General features: G+C 27.6%; 1 protein-coding gene across 1 annotated transcript in view; it reads left to right on the top strand.

Annotated features, from left to right (window-relative positions):
• The first annotated feature begins 5,876 nt into the window (after window positions 1-5,876).
• The window catches only part of LOC107442409 (stearoyl-CoA desaturase 5), a 75,838-nt gene continuing 59,705 nt past the window's right edge, over window positions 5,877-22,009 (top strand). Inside the window, exon 1 of the mRNA XM_016055975.4 lies at window positions 5,877-5,997. The gene's annotated coding sequence lies outside the window, so the exon portion shown is untranslated. The remainder of the gene's footprint in view (window positions 5,998-22,009) is intronic.

Below are 22,009 nucleotides of genomic sequence, written 5' to 3'. Positions count from 1 at the left end.
ACTTATCATTATTAAAAATATAAATTTGATAACCTTAACAGACAAAGAAAAAAAAAGTACCAAAACAAGGTTTGCAATAAAAGCTAAGATATTTCATTCTTTTTAAAAGGTTCATGAGTGTCTTTATTCAATCTTTACAAAAATAATATTGGCATTGTAACATTTCTGCTTTGTAGGAATAATATTGATCAAAAGATACCGCAAATACAACGGTTGGAGTAAGGTTGATTGCGATCTGGGATAACAGTAATAGATTGGATCAGCAAGTACATGCAATACGGCTATGAATGGAATAATGAACAGTTTGATGATGAAAAAGCAGTGTAGTTTAGGTCTTCCAGAAGATAGTAGTTGTTATTGGCATAACCCAAGAAAGATAATAAATGTGTATTTAGCCTATAACGTGGTAAAATTCCCATACTCGAATCTGGTAAGATCAGTTAATTGTAAGCATCGAAAAATATATTCCCTAGTGTAATCATTTAAAAATGACGAATTGTCAATATTTAATATATATATATATTTAATTATGAATATACGTTTCTTTGTAAAAATGACAAAAAGATCAACTTTGCTTTCAATTATAAAATACATAAAACGTATTTTCCTTGTTTTCCATTATCTAGTATCATCAAAACAGTTTTTTTCTTTAAAAAATGAGAGAATGTAAAGCGAATAATTCTCTTAATTCACTTTCTCACTGAATTCTTAAATTACTTGTCATCTCCAGACTTAAGCCTCACAAATTGCTTCCACCCACAGAAGATGTGAAATGAAAGCACATCAGAAACGTAATTAATTTATTTTAGTTCCTTTACAGTTATGCAGGAAATAAGAATAATGATAATAAGAATATTGTAAGTATGTATAAAATGTGCAAGTATATACATTTTATACATACGTATAAAATGTTATTTTGTACTTATTACAAAATTACGATATAAAGTATAAAATGTAGTAAGTATAAAAGTTACAGTATAAAATGAAGTATAAAATGCAATAATTTACATTACATATTAATTTTAATAATTTATTTTGTATATGAATGCATTATCTATAATGATTTATTTATTTGTTATTATATATATTGATTGTTTATATCATCATGTGTCTCAAACAGCCAAAATTGCAAGATTATTACAAATCGAAAGTGTTTTAATGTTTTATTTATTAACTGAAAAGTATATGAAAATATTTAGTTTGTCGGGCCAATAATTTTGTCAGGAGTGCGAACCCGAAATGTTAATTTTATTTTTGTGTATTTAATTTTATCTCGATAACGTTTTAAGGGAATTAAAATGTTTTTGCATTAGAAATAAGGCATAAATTCTTAATAATTAAAAATAAAATATAATATATCAATGTGTGTTTGCAGAACAGTACTTCATCAGGGGACACACTGCCTGCAAACACACAGGAGCCTTTCTGCTGTTAGTGGATATAACCAAGACTAACAGTGTGTTTGCAGGCAGTGCGTTCCCTGATGAAGTACTGTTCTGCAAACACACACTTATATATTATATTTTATTTTTAATTATTAAGAATTTATGTCTTATTTCTAGTTTATATAATACAAATTTGGTTTCAGCTGCCTTGTGCGATTTTCCAATATGAATTAATAAAGTAAAGTTTCAGTGTGTTTATTTTCCTCTTATTTATCATTATTGACCTAGTAATTTGTATTGATTTTGTGATTGAATGTTTTTACATGTAATATTTATTTGCAAGAAAACTTTTTTAACAAATATTTATTATTTTTTATTTAATAATAGTAAAAAAAAATTGAATTGGAAAGTATACAAATTTTTACAACAACATTTTAAAGTATTTATTTTCATACATGCATTTATTTTTATATATTTTCCTATAAACTTCGAATGAAATCGATTGAATATTTCCTGAGAAATTGAATTTTAAAAATACGATGTACTATGAGAAAAAAAATGGTTATAAATATAGAAATATAGAATTATAAATCAGAATATGGTAAAATTTACTATATTTCTGGCTCTATGGGAACACCAGAAAGCTCAGTAAATTTCACCGAAGCACATTTTGGTTAAATTAACATGTTTTGTAATACATGATAAAATTTGATAAATGTGATAAAATTTGATAATTTTCTCATGATATCGTAAAGCATGGAATTAAAATCTTTTATTCGGTTGAATTTATTTTTCAATTTTGTATTTTTTACTAAATGTGTGATAGTACGAACTATAATTTTGAAAACCAAAATTTCCGTTAAACCGTTACCTCATGAACGGAACATGAATGGTTTATATATTGTATATTTTGATTTCATTAACATGAATTAAGGTTGTTCATTTTTACCAGAAATGTCATTACTGTACGGTAATTTAGCTAGATTTTTTTTCTCTGAAAAAAAAACCCAAATTACTATGATAATTTTGAAGAAATAGTGAAATGCCATTAACAATTAAATTATAGCTTATGATTTCAATTAATCTCGACTAAAAGTTTCGTCATCAATATCTATCGTTATTTATTGAAACAAGAATGCATAAAATAAATAAATGAATTCGAAGTTATGTTAATTCAAAATATGATGATAAGTAAAAATGCTTGTTACTGATAGCATCTTTAAAGGAAAGTGGATTAAATAAATGATAAGGTGGGATATCCGAAAGAAGGAAGAGATAACACCTTGAAAAATTTGCAGTGTTGCAAAAAGTCTTTTTAAAAACAATCATAAATATTTTTCTTTCTTAAATCTCTGAACTGTCCGTTTTCTTTTGCATGAAACTGACGCTAAAACCTTTCTTAGCAACGAAATAAACAATAAAAAACATTAAATATCCATCGAAAGCATTTCGAAGAATTTCAAATGTTTATTAGGTGTTTAACTTAGTGGTTCCATCTATTAATAGTAACAGAAGTTAGTTGACTTGTGAAATATAATGAAAAAATACTGTAAAAGTTTGCGTATTAAATTAATAATGCATACTTTTATTTAGAGAGAGCTGAAACTAAAACTCTATTTGTGACCATGCAAATAAATTGATAATATGACGTTAAATATTTTTCACCATAATAATGATTTATTTAAACTCTGAGCTCAAACGTACACTGTAAAAATTATGGTATTAAGTACCGGCATTTTGAATGCATCATCAGTAAAATTCATTTCACTATAAAATCAATTTTTGCCTTGAGATATTATATCATAAATTTTACTGTAATATTTATTTAAGAGTGATTCAGGAATTTTACGGTAATTAATACTGCACTTACTGAAATATTCAAATAGTGTAGATTTATTCATAAACAAGAAAAAAACTAAAGTAATGAGAATAAATCAAAAGAAAAATGACAAAATTAAAATCGAAAATCACGAAATAGATGACATAGAGTCATTTAGCTATTTTGGTTCTATTGTAGATAAAAAAGGTGGAAGTAGTGAAGATATTAGACAGAGAATAATCAAAGCAAGAACATGTTTTAAGGGATTACATAAATTTTGGAGGGAGTCAAATATTGAAATAAAGACAAAAATAGTTGTTTACAAAGCTATTGTTAGAGCAGTACTATTATATGGCGCAGAAACCTGGAAACAGACTAAGATCGAAATACAAAAATTAGAAACCTTTCAAAACAAATGTTTAAGATTTATTTTTAAAATTTTCTGGCCTTACAAAGTATCAAGTCAAAATCTATTAAAGAAAGCTAAAATAAAAACAATAGAAGATGAAATTAAAAAACGAAGATGGAGCTGGCTCGGACATATCCTTAGAATGCCCAAAGAAAAAAATTACATCTGCTGCGCTTACATGGGCCCTTGATGGTAAAAGAACAAGAGGAAGGCCCAGACTTACCATCCAGCGCATGTTTTTGGGTGAATTAAAAGAATTTAGAATATCTTGCTGGGAGGAAGCAAGATCTATTGCTAGAGAGAGGAGGGATATGCTAGAGGCCTTAAGTGCCCAAAGGCACGTAGAGGATAAGTAAGTAAGTAATACTGTAAAAATTACGGTATATCAGATTTTTTCGTTCCGTAACTTGTTTCGGTAAAAATAGTAAAAAAATAGAGACATTTGAGTGCTGATATTTTTTACTGTAAATTGATCCGGAATTTCTCACAGTATACTCCTCAGTTCTAAGATAAAGTGAATGTAATAATTTTTTAGAATTTATGCTGGATTCTTTAAAAAAAGAAGAAAAAAACTAGATCCATGTTGGGAGAAATCTAAAATAATCTGAAATAGGTCTTGATCTCATAAACATCTAAATTACAGTCACACATTTGAATCACATACTGTAAAAAATACCAGATCAAATTACGGTAAAAAGTATAAACACTCACTGTGCCAGTGATTTATACACTTAAATTCTTTTTACCGTAAAATTTTACAGAACAAAAAAATCCGATATACCAATAAATATTACTGTAAAAATTACGGTAAATTTTTTTTAGGTGAAAATGAATTTCACTCAGAGTGCTCCGGAATATCTCAGAGAGATAGAATATCTTAAAATGTACTCTCAAAATAAATAACAAAAAAAATATATACATTTATTGAATATTTTTTTGTTTTGTTACGACACTTCTTTCCACGACTCAACCGTCAAAGTGGTGTGCAGTAAGAAGGTGTTGAATATGCTTTTAATTATAAATATTTAATTTTTTTAATAAATTCACAAATGCTTATCGGCAGTATCTTTGTTTAATGTATAAAAGATTAAGTAGATATCAAAGTTGGTAAAATTATATCCATACAATTCTAGAATCAGTACTTTCAGGAAGGTACCTTGTAAAAAATTCCGGTTCAAATTAGGGAAGAAAGCTCTGGCTATTCGGTTGCATCTAATTTAAATATAATTTACCATAAAATCCCTTATTATACGGAAATGTTTACAATAATATTTATCTAATTAGAGCGATTCAGTGATTTTATGGAAATTATTACTGTAAAATATTAAGGTATAAAAACTACTGCTACGGAATAGAAAATTTGATATACTGTAATTTGAACCGGAAGCTTTTACGGTGTAATAAAGTATTACATTTTTTGTCAGATTTTAGACTTTTGAAAAATATCTTTATTTTGGGTAATTAAAGAAGAAAGAAAATTTTAACTTCGTCCAATTGATTTGTGCCAGTTTAAATGAAAATTAAAATAAAGTATGAAGAATTTAAACGCAGACAAATATGCAACCTAAATTGCTTATCCAAAATTACTCAACGCATGATTTTTAACAAAAAATATTTAAGTTTTAAAAGTTATTAAGTTTTCGTTTCTCCATTTCGACCCATCTTTATGCCAATTCGTTATTAAAAGATATTAGTCTGTGTAACGGTTCTCTATCCTCAAAAGATTGCTAGGAACGAAAATCATCAAGAAATTGAAAGTATGAAAATTTTTTCATAATAATTTGAATAATGTTCGAAATCGGATGCGAAATTTAAATATTTCACATAGAAAATTTGCTAAAAGAATTATGTTCATACACTTGTACACTTGTGTTCATACACTTGTAAATAAAGTAGATAAAAACGCAAACGCTGCAAATTTAATTCACTTTCCTTATTCTAAATAATAATACACAAAGAAAACACACAAAGTGCCAATTAGCAATATTTTGTAATTATAATTATCATTTACAAATGCCTTCTTTGCTTATCTGACTTTTCTTTGAAAAAAAAAAAACAAGCTCATTTGCTCGTAAAGTTTGTTTTCAAGGAAACAATGATATTTACAAAATCATAATGAATCTCAAAAAATGTTGTATGTTTTTATGTTATTTTATTTCTTGAACTTTAGATGTTTACTTTAAATTTTGCAGGTAACTGAATAAAAAATATATAATCAAAATGGCTTCCTTTCAGAAAAAAAAGATGATTTTCAAAAATTTTTTTTGCTTTGCCGTGTCGTAAGAGAAAATAGCATAAGCTCTTGCATTTTGCAATATCTCTTCCATTTCTCTGCAAAACAAGGTACGGACAATACACGCACTGCAACTGTTATTTGGCGCATAGTAAGTCTGTTTGATTATTACATAAAAAAAAACGCATTTATTTGCAAAGCGACATATTAAAAGCGCAAATGTAATTAAAATTCTTACTCTCGTTCTAAATTACAGTTTAAGTTTTAAAAATTAATTCGTCAATTTTTTTTTCGTTTACCAAATATTAGTTTTCTGCAGAGGTAGATACGAACATCTCGTGGCCCTAGTCATTACGCATTCTGTAAACCCTATTTTAATAAATTGATTAAGTTATTATTCCAGTTTTCAGTTGTTTTTTAAATTTTACCTTTCGTTATTTTCATCAGTTTGTTTAATTATCACCCGAATATCACATATTTTGTGTGTAGAGATATCATATGCTTATAAATGTAATTAAAAATCTTATTATAGATTTAAACTGCTGTTTAGCATTTTAGCGATTTTATTTGGTATACCAAATAGTAGTTCTATTCAGTGACAGGTGAATATACTTCGTGGCCATAGTCAGTGTGAATTCTGCAGACCCTATTTTAATAAATAGATTAAGTTATTATTTCGGTTTTCATTTTTTTTTTAAATTTTACTTTTTGTTATTTTCATCAGTCTGTTTAATAATCACCTGCATATCACATATTTTGTTCAAAGAGATATGTTATGTTTATAAATGTAATTAAAAATCTTATTGTAGATTTAAATTTCTGTTTAAGCATTAGAATGAGTTGCATCGATTTTATTTTGTTTTATCAAATAGTAGTTTTATATAGTAACAGATGAGAATACATTTCATGGCCATAGCCAGTGTGCATTTTGCAGATCTTATTTTAATTACCACATTTCTACGATTTTAAGTTTTTACATTCTATTCTTTGAATTTTTCCATCAATATTACCATAAAGTAATTAATTCATATTTATTAATGTTCATCAATTTTAATAGATTCTTTGTTTTTCAAAATCTTTTAAGAATGCGAAATACGGTTCATCAGTGCAATACATGTATATGCAATATTACGTAGATATTGCTTGCAAAGTCTTCTATTTATTTCTGTTTCAAATATTAATTCGAAAAATGGGTAAAGCTATTTTTATTCACTTTATCCATAAACGAGAGTTGAGAGTAAAGTTTTAATCATTGCCTATTATGCATTAATATGTTCGATATTAGGGGAAATATTTGGTTAGTGCATCACATTGAGAAAAAAAGTATGCTTAAATTACCAGAATTTGCTAACTTTTACCTGTTTTTAGGCTCTGTTTTTTGTTATAACGCTGTTAGATATGTAATTTGGAAAATTTTAAAAGGCGCCACTAAGGCATATCAGTGATTGCAATTCTTTTCTTTCTGTTATTCAAAGCAAAAAATGTTTTTTTTTAATGTAAAAATTGTACTTGCGTCTCAAATTATGTAATTGTGTACTTTATTTTGAAAGTAAGGTTAATAATACATCAAACTTATAAAGAACTCAAACAATTTCATTACTTAACAGCAGAAACGAGAAGGAAAAATTTAAAATATGATTTTATACGCTTGTGTTTAACCAATTTTCAGCACAAATATTAAGAAACATAATTAGGTATACTTTTAAGAAATTCAAATATGGGAGATAATCACCGAGATAATTTTCTAAATATTGTTCAAAATCATGTATTCATTTCAAACAGGTACTAATTATTATGAATGTTATTAGTAAAGATTTTGTTACACAAATTAGTCTGTATTAGCGTAAAACATTTTTCGGAGAAAGTTAAGACTCCTTTTATTGGGAGTATTAAATATAAGACTTTTTTAAAATTAGATTTCTCAGGAACTATTTAACCGATTTAGCTCAAATTTTGTATTTTGCCATGTAAATTTACATGCTTTAAAATAATGTAAAATTTTTATACCTTAGAATAAATTAAATTTTTGTAAAATTTAAAATTTTTTCAACTATTATTACATGAAAAAATAAATATTTACTAAAATTTATTTTTTGCATGGAGTTACCGTTGGATAAACGACGTATATAATTGTGCTCAAAATTTTCTTTATCCGATTAAAAAGTTTTCGAGTTATGGTGAAAGAAGCGAAAAGTAAAATTAACATTAAGGGGTCCAAACTTCATATTACTTGCTTTTTGAGCTATGCGAAGATAGCCCCCGAAAATGAGGAAAATAAAAAATTCAAACTGCATTCGTTTGACCATTTTTTGACCACAAATGACCACCCTTTAAATTTTTTTGACCACCCTTATTTTGGACATAATCCTGAAAATTAAATTCGGGGGCTAACTTCGCATTTTCACGCCAAATGAAGAAAAATCAAATTTTTATATTGTATTCGTTTGACCACTTTTTGACCACAAATGACCACCCTTTAATTTTTTTTGACCACCCTTATTTTGGACACAATCCCAAGAATTAAATTCGGAGGCTAACTTCGCATTTTTTCGAAAAATATATAAAAATCCAATTTTTATATTGTATTCGTTTGACCACTTTTTGACCACAAATGACCACCCTTTAAATTTTTTTGACCACCCTTATTTTGGACATAATCCTGAAAATTAAATTCGGGGGCTAACTTCGCATTTTCACGCCAAATGAAGAAAAATCAAATTTTTATATTGTATTCGTTTGACCACTTTTTGACCACAAATGACCACCCTTTAATTTTTTTTGACCACCCTTATTTTGGACACAATCCCAAGAATTAAATTCGGAGGCTAACTTCGCATTTTTTCGAAAAATATATAAAAATCCAATTTTTATATTGTATTCGTTTGACCACTTTTTGACCACAAATGACCACCCTTTAAATTTTTTTGACCACCCTTATTTTGGACATAATCCTGAAAATTAAATTCGGGGGCTAACTTCGCATTTTCACGCCAAATGAATAAAAATAAAATTTTTATATTGTATTCGTTTGACCACTTTTTGACCACAAATGACCACCCTTTAATATTTTTTGACCACCCTTATTTTGGACACAATCCCAAAAATTAAATTCGGAGGCTAACTTCGCATTTTTTCGAAAAATCTTTAAAAATCCAATTTTTGTATTGTATTCGTTTGACCACTTTTTGACCACAAATGACCACCCCTTAATTTTTTTTGACCACCCTTATTTTGGACATAATCCTGAAAATTAAATTCGGGGGCTAACTTCGCATTTTCACGCCAAATGAATAAAAATCAAATTTTTATATTGTATTCGTTTGACCACTTTTTGACCACAAATGACCACCCTTTAATTTTTTTTGACCACCCTTATTTTGGACATATTCCTAAAAATTAAATTCGGGGGCTAACTTCGCATTTTCATGAAAATAAATAAAAATCAAATTTTTATATTGTATTCGTTCGACCACTTTTTGACCACAAATGACCACACTTTAATTTTTTTTGACCACCCTTATTTTGGACACAATCCCAAAAATTAAATTCGGGGGCTAACTTCGCATTTTTTCGAAAAATATATAAAAATCCAATTTTTATATTGTACTCGTTTGACCACAAATGACCACCCTTTAATTTTTTTTGACCACCCTTATTTTGGACATATTCCTAAAGATAAAACTGGCGTGAAGTTAGTCCTCAAAATTCAGGAAAATAACAAATTTCAACTGCACTCGTTCAACTCGTTCAACTGCACAACATTTTTGACTACAAATGACGACCTTGAAGTTTTTCCGACAATTCTTATTTCAGTCTTTCTTTTAGCGATATCAATATAATATATTTTAATTATAGCTGACATCTAGACGTAGTAATGATCAAAAACTTTTTCTTGCAATATAAAAATTTTAAAAATAAATTCCAAAATGACTATGTACTTCAAATGCAATGATTATAATCCATAAAAACGAGGAATGCTAAAAACTATATGTATTAGTTTTGTTCACATTAATCGTATCTTTATTTTCTGCAATGTTATTTTAAAATTGTTTTACAAGTAGAAAAATAAAAGTTTAATAAGATGTAGTAAATCTAAAACATTTCTAAAACAATTATTAAGTAGTTATACTGTTTAAAAACATTTTTCTCAATAATGATATATAAAATTTAAAATATTTCCTCTATAAAAGATTAGAAATAGTTTCATAGCAATAAAGTTATTTTAGAAACCAACCATAACACCTTTTTCTCCAGTAGTGTATTAGCTCTCATCAATATTATATATATATAGATAGTAAATAGTTATTCTTCTCTAGCCATGGTACATAAAATTAGTTATATATTAAATTAGCATACAATAACAAGTATTATTTAGCTTTACTATCTAAGAATTCTTCATTAGCATTTAGTCATTTTATTTTAAAAAACATTGATTTTTGTAAAATATAGAAATAATTATATACAAAATAGAAACACATATCTTATCACTATATTAAATTAAATTCTCAAATCTAAGAGTAGCTAAGAATTCTTCATTAGCATTTAGGCATTTTATTTTAAAAAACATTGATTTTTGTAAAATATAGAAATAATTATATACAAAATAGAAACACATATCTTATCACTATATTAAATTACATTCTCAAACTGACATAACTTTAATTTATGCAAAAACAATGGAGAAAACAATTTCAAACAAACTGCACAAAACTTACCAATACTATTTACAATCGGGTCTTAATCATTATTAGAATTTTAGCAATTACAAATAGAAAGGTATTTTTTTCACAATGTTGTAACCAAATAAATGTGTTAAATAATTACTCTAATACAAGTAAGAACATATGTAAAGTATGTACAAATGAAATGAGATAAAGACAGATTGTTAAAAGCACTAAAAAAAACATGAAATAGAAGTAAATCCAATCGTGTATTAACACATTTTTCAAAAGGTATTCTTTCATGAATCATTTCGTTACTATTTTAACAATTGAACAATTCGAAGTCTCGTAGACCCATTGAAATTTAAGTTTCAGAAAAGACAAATATTTTAATATTTATAATTTAATATCAAAACTTTCTTTTTCGTATTTTACAATTTAAATAATTTTCAATTGTTAAGAAAGCGAACACCTTGAAATCTTTTGATCTTATGATCAAATTGAAAATCCGATCAAATGATCATTAGCTATTAAGAAAATATGTTTTCTTTCTGTGCACTACATTAAACAACTACTTATGAAAAATTCGAACAGTATTTAAAAAGATTAATTCGACTAATCTTCATAATTTGTATAGACCAAAATATGTGGATTAATTTTTTTATTTAATGAATCATTTAAAAGTTTACGTTCACCTAGCATATCATCTCGTATTTCCCAGGAATTCCGTATTCGTCTGCAAAAGGAAATATAATGTCCTATTGAATTGTGTTCGATTGGTCCCATATACTGTACGAATCCAGCTAATATATACTGCTGTTTCTGAATCAATATTTTTTCTGGTATATCTTGAAGTACCGTCTGTTCATTGTGATGTTGGCGAAACTGTTGAACAATTTCTGACATTTCAGTTTTTTATCCAAGAAATATTGTTCCACAAAGGTTTCAATGTACTCTTTCAAACATAGCTCAATAATTTCATCATAAGGAATTTCAATCAAAGTATAATCTTTCTTCAAAATTCCACAGTGAGGACACATGCCAGTTTCGATTGCTGATGGAGTTACTTTAAACAACTGATTTATAATTGATCCAATATTAATTGCGCAGTTTAAAATACTGCAGTTATCGCTATTTATTATATTCATTAAAATTAGAGCTCTATCTTTGTAGAAATTTCTTGTAAAACCAGCTGTTGCATAATTTTTTATGAATGAAAATATTTGTTCATCATTATTGATATCATTTAATTTTAAAAAATGATGCCTGTTATCCATGTAAGCTGTAGACATTATTTCCACTATGGAATCAAATGCACATGTATTTCGAATTTCCATTAATCTTGTCCCAATATATAGAGCAGACTGAATGTTACCATTCCTTATAATAGAATTTTGTTTTTTTCTGATGGGTCGATTATGTATGAAAGATATTTCTGGACAAGGTGTTAGGTATTTCCCTCTTTTTTTATTATTTTGCTTTAGTGAAATTTTTAAGTTTTCTTCATCTGCATTCGTATTATTGAATTTAATATAGTGATAAGATATGTGTTTCTATTTTGTATATAATTATTTCTATATTTTACAAAAATCAATGTTTTTTAAAATAAAATGCCTAAATGTTAATGAAGAATTCTTAGATAGTAAAGCTAAATAATACTTGTTATTGTATGCTAATTTAATATATAACTAATTTTATGTACCATGGCTAGAGAAGAATAACTATTTACTATCTATATATATATAATATTGATGAAAGCTAATACACTACTGGAGAAAAAGGTGTTATGGTTGGTTTCTAAAATAACTTTATTGCTATGAAACTATTTCTACTCTTTTATAGAGGTAATATGTTAAATTTTATATATCATTATTGAGAAAAATGTTTTTAAACAGTATAACTACTTAATAATTGTTTTAGAAATGTTTTAGATTTACTACATCTTATTAAACTTTTATTTTTCTACTTGTAAAACAATTTTAAAATAACATTGCAGAAAATAAAGATACGATTAATGTGAACAAAACTAATACATATAGTTTTTAGCATTCCTCGTTTTTATGGATTATAATCATTGCATTTGAAGTACATAGTCATTTTGGAATTTATTTTTAAAATTTTTATATTGCAAGAAAAAGTTTTTGATCATTACTACGTTTAGATGTCAGCTATAATTAAAATATATTATATTGATATCGCTAAAAGAAAGACTGAAATAAGAATTGTCGGAAAAACTTCAAGGTCGTCATTTGTAGTCAAAAATGTTGTGCAGTTGAACGAGTGCAGTTGAAATTTGTTATTTTTCTGAATTTTGAGGACTAACTTCACGCCAGTTTTATCTTTAGGAATATGTCCAAAATAAGGGTGGTCAAAAAAAATTAAAGGGTGGTCATTTGTGGTCAAACGAGTACAATATAAAAATTGGATTTTTATATATTTTTCGAAAAAATGCGAAGTTAGCCCCCGAATTTAATTTTTGGGATTGTGTCCAAAATAAGGGTGGTCAAAAAAAATTAAAGTGTGGTCATTTGTGGTCAAAAAGTGGTCGAACGAATACAATATAAAAATTTGATTTTTATTTATTTTCATGAAAATGCGAAGTTAGCCCCCGAATTTAATTTTTAGGAATATGTCCAAAATAAGGGTGGTCAAAAAAAATTAAAGGGTGGTCATTTGTGGTCAAAAAGTGGTCAAACGAATACAATATAAAAATTTGATTTTTATTCATTTGGCGTGAAAATGCGAAGTTAGCCCCCGAATTTAATTTTCAGGATTATGTCCAAAATAAGGGTGGTCAAAAAAAATTAAGGGGTGGTCATTTGTGGTCAAAAAGTGGTCAAACGAATACAATACAGAAATTGGATTTTTAAAGATTTTTCGAAAAAATGCGAAGTTAGCCTCCGAATTTAATTTTTGGGATTGTGTCCAAAATAAGGGTGGTCAAAAAAATTAAAGGGTGGTCATTTGTGGTCAAAAAGTGGTCAAACGAATACAATATAAAAATTTTATTTTTATTCATTTGGCGTGAAAATGCGAAGTTAGCCCCCGAATTTAATTTTCAGGATTGTGTCCAAAATAAGGGTGGTCAAAAAAATTTAAAGGGTGGTCATTTGTGGTCAAAAAGTGGTCAAACGAATACAATATAAAAATTGGATTTTTATATATTTTTCGAAAAAATGCGAAGTTAGCCTCCGAATTTAATTTTTGGGATTGTGTCCAAAATAAGGGTGGTCAAAAAAAATTAAAGGGTGGTCATTTGTGGTCAAAAAGTGGTCAAACGAATACAATATAAAAATTTGATTTTTATTCATTTGGCGTGAAAATGCGAAGTTAGCCCCCGAATTTAATTTTCAGGATTATGTCCAAAATAAGGGTGGTCAAAAAAATTTAAAGGGTGGTCATTTGTGGTCAAAAAATGGTCAAACGAATGGAGTTTGAATTTTTTATTTTCCTCATTTTCGGGGGCTATCTTCGCATTGCTTTTCTTTTGTGTGTGCCCTGTTCATGAATCCTGTTTAAAATAATTTCTGGCTTCTAAAGATTAATTTTCAAACAAACGCAATTGCAAACTTGAAACTAGGAAAGGAAAAAAAACAAATTATTATAATAGTTTGATTTGTATCGTTAACAGAAAAAATTTAAATTTTTTAATAATAAAAGAAATCTAAACAAATAATTAATGAATATTTAGCAAATTAGATAATAATTTTAAAAAAAACTTTTTCATTACGTATTTGATATCAATAACTCTTTTTTTTTTGGCTATTTCCATAAATATTATTGAATCAAAAATTTTCTATGATATGCAATTCTTTTTATGTCTATTTAAACAATGAGGTCTCGTTTTTCCCAAAAGCATTCAAGATTGTATTCAAATGAACTTATTTAGACGAAAAATTTTATCAAGATTTGAAGATCAAAGTTGAATATGTCCATTGTCTTCAAAACTATCAACTGTAACTTAAAAAGGAAATTTTTCAAAATTCGTGAGATTCTGACATAAAAACTTAACAACACAGATTTAAATGAAAGCAGAAAGAGTAAATTATTGGTTAGCACACTCTGAGTTTCCTCTAAAGTTGTTTTGCAAGAAAAATAAGTCGGAAAATACTCATGTGTCTCTTAGATTTTTTTTTAAACCTATTGTTGTGGACGTGTCATTGTTTTAACTTCTTTTGTGTCACATTTTTGTGTCTTATTTTTGAAAACTGGTTTATTTGAACATTTGACGTACGTTTGCTGTCTTCAGAACTTTTAAATCTCGGTCACAATTTTTTCACCACTTTATACTAATTATATGAAAAATAGTAATCAATTAACTTAATAAAACACACCATCTAAAATGTTGGGCAACATTTGGTGCTATTTTGTAAGAAAAATTTAATATTTTAAGATTTTTGTTCTGCTTGTTTGCTTTTAAAATGTGGAAGTTCATGTAACAATGTAATTAGATTTACCAATGGTTGGAGTATTTGAATTGTGAAAAATTATAAGAAATGAAGGAAAATTTTTAAGAAAGATTAAAAAAAACAGTCAAATAATTGTATGGAAAGTCTTATAGCATATAAATATCTTATTATTTGAGTCTATTAGAATTTTTTTCGCGATCAAAATAGGAAGAAATACACAATTAACACATTCAGCAGCAGTCGAAAAATGGTAAAATTTAAAATTTATCATTTTTATATCATACCTAAAAAACGGACCGGCCTGTGTAGGGGTTAGGGAACTGCCCTTGCACCAAAAAGGTTCTGGGTTCGAATCCCGGTCAAGGCATGGATGTTCTTTCCTTCTCTGTACTATCAGTCTTTACTGTGGGAACAACGTTGGCCCACTTAATATGGTGCCCCTGAAAGAGTGGCCAACAAATCTGCCCTTCAGATGCTTGCATGACCTAGGTCATTATACAGGTGGGTATTGGAGAAAAAAAATCATAATTAAAAATATCTATAAAAAGTTAATTAACGGTATACTTGAGGCAGAAAAATGATTTTAATTCCTCCGTGTTAATCCATGGAGAGTTATAAATACAGAATTTCTTTATTCAGTTTCTAACAAATATTTTTGTTTAATTTTATCCACTGAAATGAATATTTTATGCTGACATAAATTTTCTAGGCTAAGACTTATTACAATATTTTGTGAATCCCGCTAATATCAAATGTTATATGTTGTGCCCTTTTACGATAATGTGCTCAATCTTTGATGTTGTGATTAATTTCAAATTAATGAAATGTAGGGAACCAACATATCTGTAAGTCCATTCCAATTATTTTAATTATTTGTGTTGCCATTATTGTTGATTCTACAGCTTATTGTTTTTCTTTAAGTGCCTGCGTTCGCTGAATATATTTAGAACTCTATAAGGCACTGGATATTTAAATATGTGAATAGTCCTTCAATGAAATGAAGTCTTTCAAAGAGAAAATAATTGGCTCATGTAAATATTTCGATTTAAACGCATGCTCTATATTTTAGTCACCATATCATCAAATTTCAATACAATAACTATATCTGGACTTATTTGAATGATATTTTAGACAATTGCTATGAAATCACAGTATAAATAAAATATTAATTAATTGAATATTATATTATAATACTAATATTAATTAAAAATATTAATTTGTTTTAAAAAAATGTTCTGTTATTCACGAAACGCGAGTGTTATATTACAGTTCTAGAGCAACCAATTGTGTATATAGCTTTTTTGCTCATAAAGAAACTCTGTACTTTTTTTTATATTTAAGATCTAAATCGAACATTAAATTACCTCTACTAGCAAAATCAAAAACCCCTATTTTAGATTACGTGAAACTATTAGAAGCATTTATTTTTTCAATCGATGATATAGAAAATTTCATTTGTTTTCACTCTCTCTAAGTAATTATAATTTCTTTTGTAAAACTCATCATCATATCTATGCCACCTTTTTTACCATATAATATCTTCATAATTTAATTTTTTCCCTTCTGCACTTAATGTTTAAGCATAAATTATTTCCAGCTGTCTGTATGAAAATACTCTTTGGAAGTGCAAACCTAGATTTTTTTGCTTGTTTGTTTATTTGCTTCATTTTCTTGTATTTAAATGTTTTTCTTGTTTAATTTGATTCTATGAAACTGTGTTATTATTTTTTTAATTATGTTTTGGATGTCATGAATAAAAAAATGTTGTTATTAAAATAATTATTATTAAAACAATTATTATTAAAATAATATTATTATTAAAATAATATTATAATTATTATTATTAAAATAATAATGACCTAAAAGCTTAAAATAGCTTAATGTAAAACTAATATAGTTCAAATAAATGAAGGTATCGTTTCAAAAATTCGTGAACAGACTGTTCACTAATGTATCTATTATAGTTTGTTTGAGAAATTTGTTAATGCTCGTATTCAAAATTACTTTCCTTGTTTTTGGAAAAGTTTTGTTCATGACCAAACAGAGAGTGATTATGAAAAAATTATATCAGACTAAGGATGTTGATGCCTATAATGGAAAATAAATAGCTTTATAATAATTATAATCGTTTACGTTTCAAAGTCAATATGAACGGAAGAATTACAAACTGTTTATATGACTTCCTAGCCTTGAAAAAAAATGGTATCAATTAAATATTTGGGAAATTCATTCATTCATAGTTAGTTATTTTATACGAGTAAAATTATGAATTAGGAGAGATTCTGCTACACATGGGTGATATGTGCAAAATGAAAAAAAAATACTGAAACCATTTTTGACTTACTGGTTGGATTTTCAGGTACAAAAATGAATTGTTTCTGGTTCAAAAGTCTTATCTTATTTACAAATATTTTAAAATATGAAAACAAGAATAAAAACACATTTTCTCTGAATAAACATACCTCTCTTCCATCGGATTAAGATTCGTGACCCTCAGTATTTGAGAAATTGTCCAAAATCTGCTAAAGTTATGGACGAAAAAAAAATTATGCTTAGAAAAAAAATTAAAAACTCGACTTATGTGGAATTTTATTACTCGGGAAGCATTGAATAGTTCTGTCTTTAAAGTTTGCCAACTAAAATTACAAAGTTTAAAATGATATTTCAATTCGTATATTTTTTAAGTAATGTATTTTTCCTTCGCTTATTTAGTCTATATATACATATAAATGAATGCCTGCTTTTCTGTGTCTGTGTCCTTTATAGAATCCTAAACATTCTGGCTGAAAGCGATGGAACTTGCCATACAAAGAGTTCGTAGCCTGAGGAAGATCATTGTGGACGTTAAAAAATTCTACGACGAATCGTTCGAGTGGGATGAGTGGAAAGCGAAAAGGAATTTTCTCATTGGTTGGGCGTATTTTAAATTTTACCATAAGCGATTCGGCTTTTCAAATATTTTAAGGATAACGTCAGTGATGTTTTCACTGTCACTGATGCAACTACTTTATGTTATTTTTTCTGATTCATAAACACCCCTAAACATGTTACTTACCTGTTTCTTCTACTATACTTTTCATTTGTGTCGTGCTGTCAAATCTGTGCGCAATTTCGTGATGTATGTTCAGTATTGATTAACTATTTTTTTTAGTTCATACCGTGCGAAGAATATTTGTTTATTTATTTTAATTTTAAACTTGTGCCGCTTGCGCATTGGATACTTTTATTTTAGTCCAGCTATGTATGTATACTGGTGCTCCTTATAAAATTAATTCTTAATAACAACATACTGCTTTTAACATAATTCTTAATAACATCATACTGCTTTTAATATACTGCTAAATCCTTGATTCATAACCAGATCACTCAGTTCATATATGTTATTAGTTTATTTATATGCATAGCAAGGCAACGTGGAAATAATATTTGAAACAAATAAGTTATTGAATTTTAATTTATGAAAAAGTATGTGTTTGCTGTTGTTGTAGTTACTTTACGTAGCACTGGAGCTGCACAATGGGCTATTGGCGACGGTCTGGGAAACATCCCTGAGGATGATCCCAAGACTTGCCATCGCAATTTTGATGCTCTGCAGAGGGGATGGCACCTCTGCCTCGGTATCCCAACGACCTGCACTCGATGTCGAGCACTTTACGGTAGAACAGTTTAACGAAGACCAAACACGAACACCCTTGGTCCCTACTCAGACCGATCCAAGTGGTCACCCACCCGCACACTGACAACAGCCAGTGATGCTTGACTTCAGTGATCTGCTGGGAACCGTGTCTTAATGAGTACAACGGGACAAGTACGAGTTTGCAGATGTTTCAATGCTTGCAGACACAACATATTCTTTATTCTTACGTAAACTCACAGCATTTTTATTCTAACATAAACACATAAAAAGAATAAAAAAAGCGTAAGAAAATGAAAGAAAAGAACACCTAGCCGATCTTCGTTGATTAACCATCGCTCACCAGCTTTAATTAAAAAGCTTAATTAGAACTAAATTTCTCCTGCCTTAATTGAAACTGTAAATATTTCTTAATTTTCATCGAACCTGAGTAACTTCATTTGCATAATTAAAACTAAAATATAGAATTATATGAAATATTTGCTTTAAATATTTTTTTTCTGCCCAACTTACAGCTCAGTTTGCTTCAGCGTTTCGTTGAACAGCGGTCGCGAAAAAAGATTTTTCATTCAGAAATTTAAAAACTAGTTGCACTGAGCGCAAAGAAAAAACTAAATAGCCTGTATAACTATTGATCTAGTAGTCAGATTGTTTCGAACTAGGATTCAATTTTATGGTTCTAGGGGGTAACTTCAAATATGCTAGTTCATTTAAGCAGACAATATTTTAAGTAAGATACTCGGACACAAAAACATACTTTTTCTGAGTAAACATACCTTTTTTTACTACGAATTTGGATTCTTTACCTTCAAAATAAGGGGGGTAGCCGCGATTTAGGAAACATGGTACGAACATCTTAGACAGGAAAGTGGATTTTAAATCCACGACTCTCGATTACTCAAGAGCTATTCGACCGATTATGCACAAAATTTATATTTTGTGAAATTAAATTACATTCTTCAAAATGATGCAAAAATTTGTATACCTTGATATTCAAAATTATTTTCGACCATTTATTGTATAAAATAATAAAAAGCAATAAATAATAAAAAAAGAAATAATTAATAAAAGAAACAATAAATAGTAAATCAAAATTATTTTTGCGTAACGATTTTTCGGCAAGGGAATTTCAAAATTGTGGGCAAAAATCTTTTGAGTTTTAACGAAATATATTTGACATAAAGGGGTCCAAACTTTGAATCGCTCTCTTGACCATACCGTTAGGGCAATATTTCCAAGACTGCTGCTAACCCGTATATTTTGAGCGGTCAGAAATCTGAAACCATTTAAAATAAAGGTATGTTTATTCAGAAAAGACACGGTTTAGCGTCTGATTTCATAACTCAAAATATTGCCTGACCTCAGTAGTTAGTATATTTATGGTAAACCCCTCGAACTATTAAGATTGAGTCCTAGTATGTGAAAATCTGATCATTTGAATAAAAATTATTGAGAGTGTTTTTTTTTCTTTTTTTTTGCTCTTAGTACATCTCAGTATTTCTTGAAAGTGCATTTAAATTCTAATTTGGCTAAAAATGGTCATTGCGTGAATTTTTCTAAAAATAATACATTTCATTCCTAGCTTATGCATGCTACAAGAAACTCAACTTTTTTAGGAGGGAAATTGCTATGTTTAAATTATTACTTTTGCAACGTAGTACTCAAACGGGAATAATGGTTGCTTGTGTAGTTACCAAATGTGGTATTATATAAAACTATGCAAATAAAAAAAAACTTCCAAACAAGCTTAAAAATCAAATACTAAAAATATAAATTCTTTTATTTCAGTGCTTATAAGTTAAATAATGTTTGGTATAATTTTTGTTATTTATTATTTCAACCAAATCTTTTGCAAGTCATGTCCTGCGATCATCCAAATTATTCGTTCTTGAGAAAAAAAAAACCTATTACTCAGCTTTGGGGGAATGTTGAGAAGCCTTTTATCACAGTCCCCATATTAGTACATCAGATCCATTACCGTGATATCAGAAGTATCTATTATCCCTTTTAATTAGCGGTTTCTGGTGTCAATGTTAATTTGGCAATTTTTTTGCGGCCCCTCAAAACCAAAACGACTTATTTAACAGCCATGAAACGAAAACTGTTCACGTTTTTTGAGTTCAATTATCACACATTTTTCTATTTTTTTTAATTTTCAAGTCATAGTAAAAAGAGTAAATATTAAAATGTATTTTTTAAGAAAAATTATACCTTGAAGTTCAAATTAACGAATCAATAATATTCTATTGATAAAATTTTTTCCTAAGCAAAAATGAATGGTTATGCACAACCTAAACCTGTCACACTAATCTGTAGTAATGCATATGTCAAAGTAAATTAGAGTTTAGCAAAATACAGATAAACTTTATGATAGGTGATGAGTATAATAGTTGCATGAAATCTAATGACTCTACTTCACTTAGCATTATATTTCCATATTACATAATCTGCTAAAATTGGATAAATATATGGATTTTTTTTAATTTTTTTTTGCATTTCCTTTATTATGTTTTTTTTTCTTTGTAACTTTTTGCTTTAATATATGTGCAATTTAATCATTGTTAAAGCTTTATTCTCTTGTGTATTTAAGCAAGTATATGATTTTAATTTCTAATACAGAAATATAATTTATACATAAATACTGTTTTAAATTATAGAATTGCTTAATCATACAATGCACATTAGCATTGCAATCATACAATATAATATATTAGTACGAGCCAAACTTGATTTTTTATAAATTTCTATTTGTGATTGCATTGGTTAAAAAATATTTTTATGACATCTGACATTTGAGTCATGACATCTTTAAAGGGTTTATACTCACGTTTAGAAAATATCTCAAAATTTTCGTGTTTGTACAAATATGAAGTATAGGTAAAATTTTCAATTGTGACGTTAATGCGCTATTTTAAAGTTGGTTAGCATAATTATGTCTTAAAAAATAAAAGAAAATATGCCTTTTACTATTTATTTTTATATAATATATAACAAAAAATTTTATTAACTCATGTAATTCTAATTTTCGATTTTTTTCTCAAAATTATTGAGAAAAAAAATGAACGACAGAGCTATTCAGGTTAGGCACTAATGGAAAATTTTTGTATTCTCATTTTCATTTTGAATTCTTAATTTATCTCTTTTCTTATAGTAACTTCTTAACTTTTTGTGTCTAAAGCTCTGAAATGCTTTAAAATTTTTTAAAGGCTCAAGCTTCTCTGAAAGCATTATCCAATTAAATGTGTCAAGCTCTCAATTATAACTTAAAACTACCACTGAATTTCTATCCAATTTCTCTGTTCACAACTTTTAACTTAAATTTTTTCTTACTTTCACAATAAAAGACATTCATTGACATTTATAATATTAAAATTATGTTATAGTTCATTAAAATATCTGTTTTCATTATTTCCCTATTAACTTAAAACCATAAGTAATTTAAAAACGCTGATATGGCTT

Source organism: Parasteatoda tepidariorum, chromosome 6 (assembly GCF_982258835.1).
Source record: "Parasteatoda tepidariorum strain Cologne lab strain chromosome 6, Ptep-v5.0, whole genome shotgun sequence".
Taxonomy (NCBI): Eukaryota; Metazoa; Arthropoda; class Arachnida; order Araneae; family Theridiidae; genus Parasteatoda; species Parasteatoda tepidariorum.
This window is presented reverse-complemented; position numbering and strand designations above follow the sequence as displayed.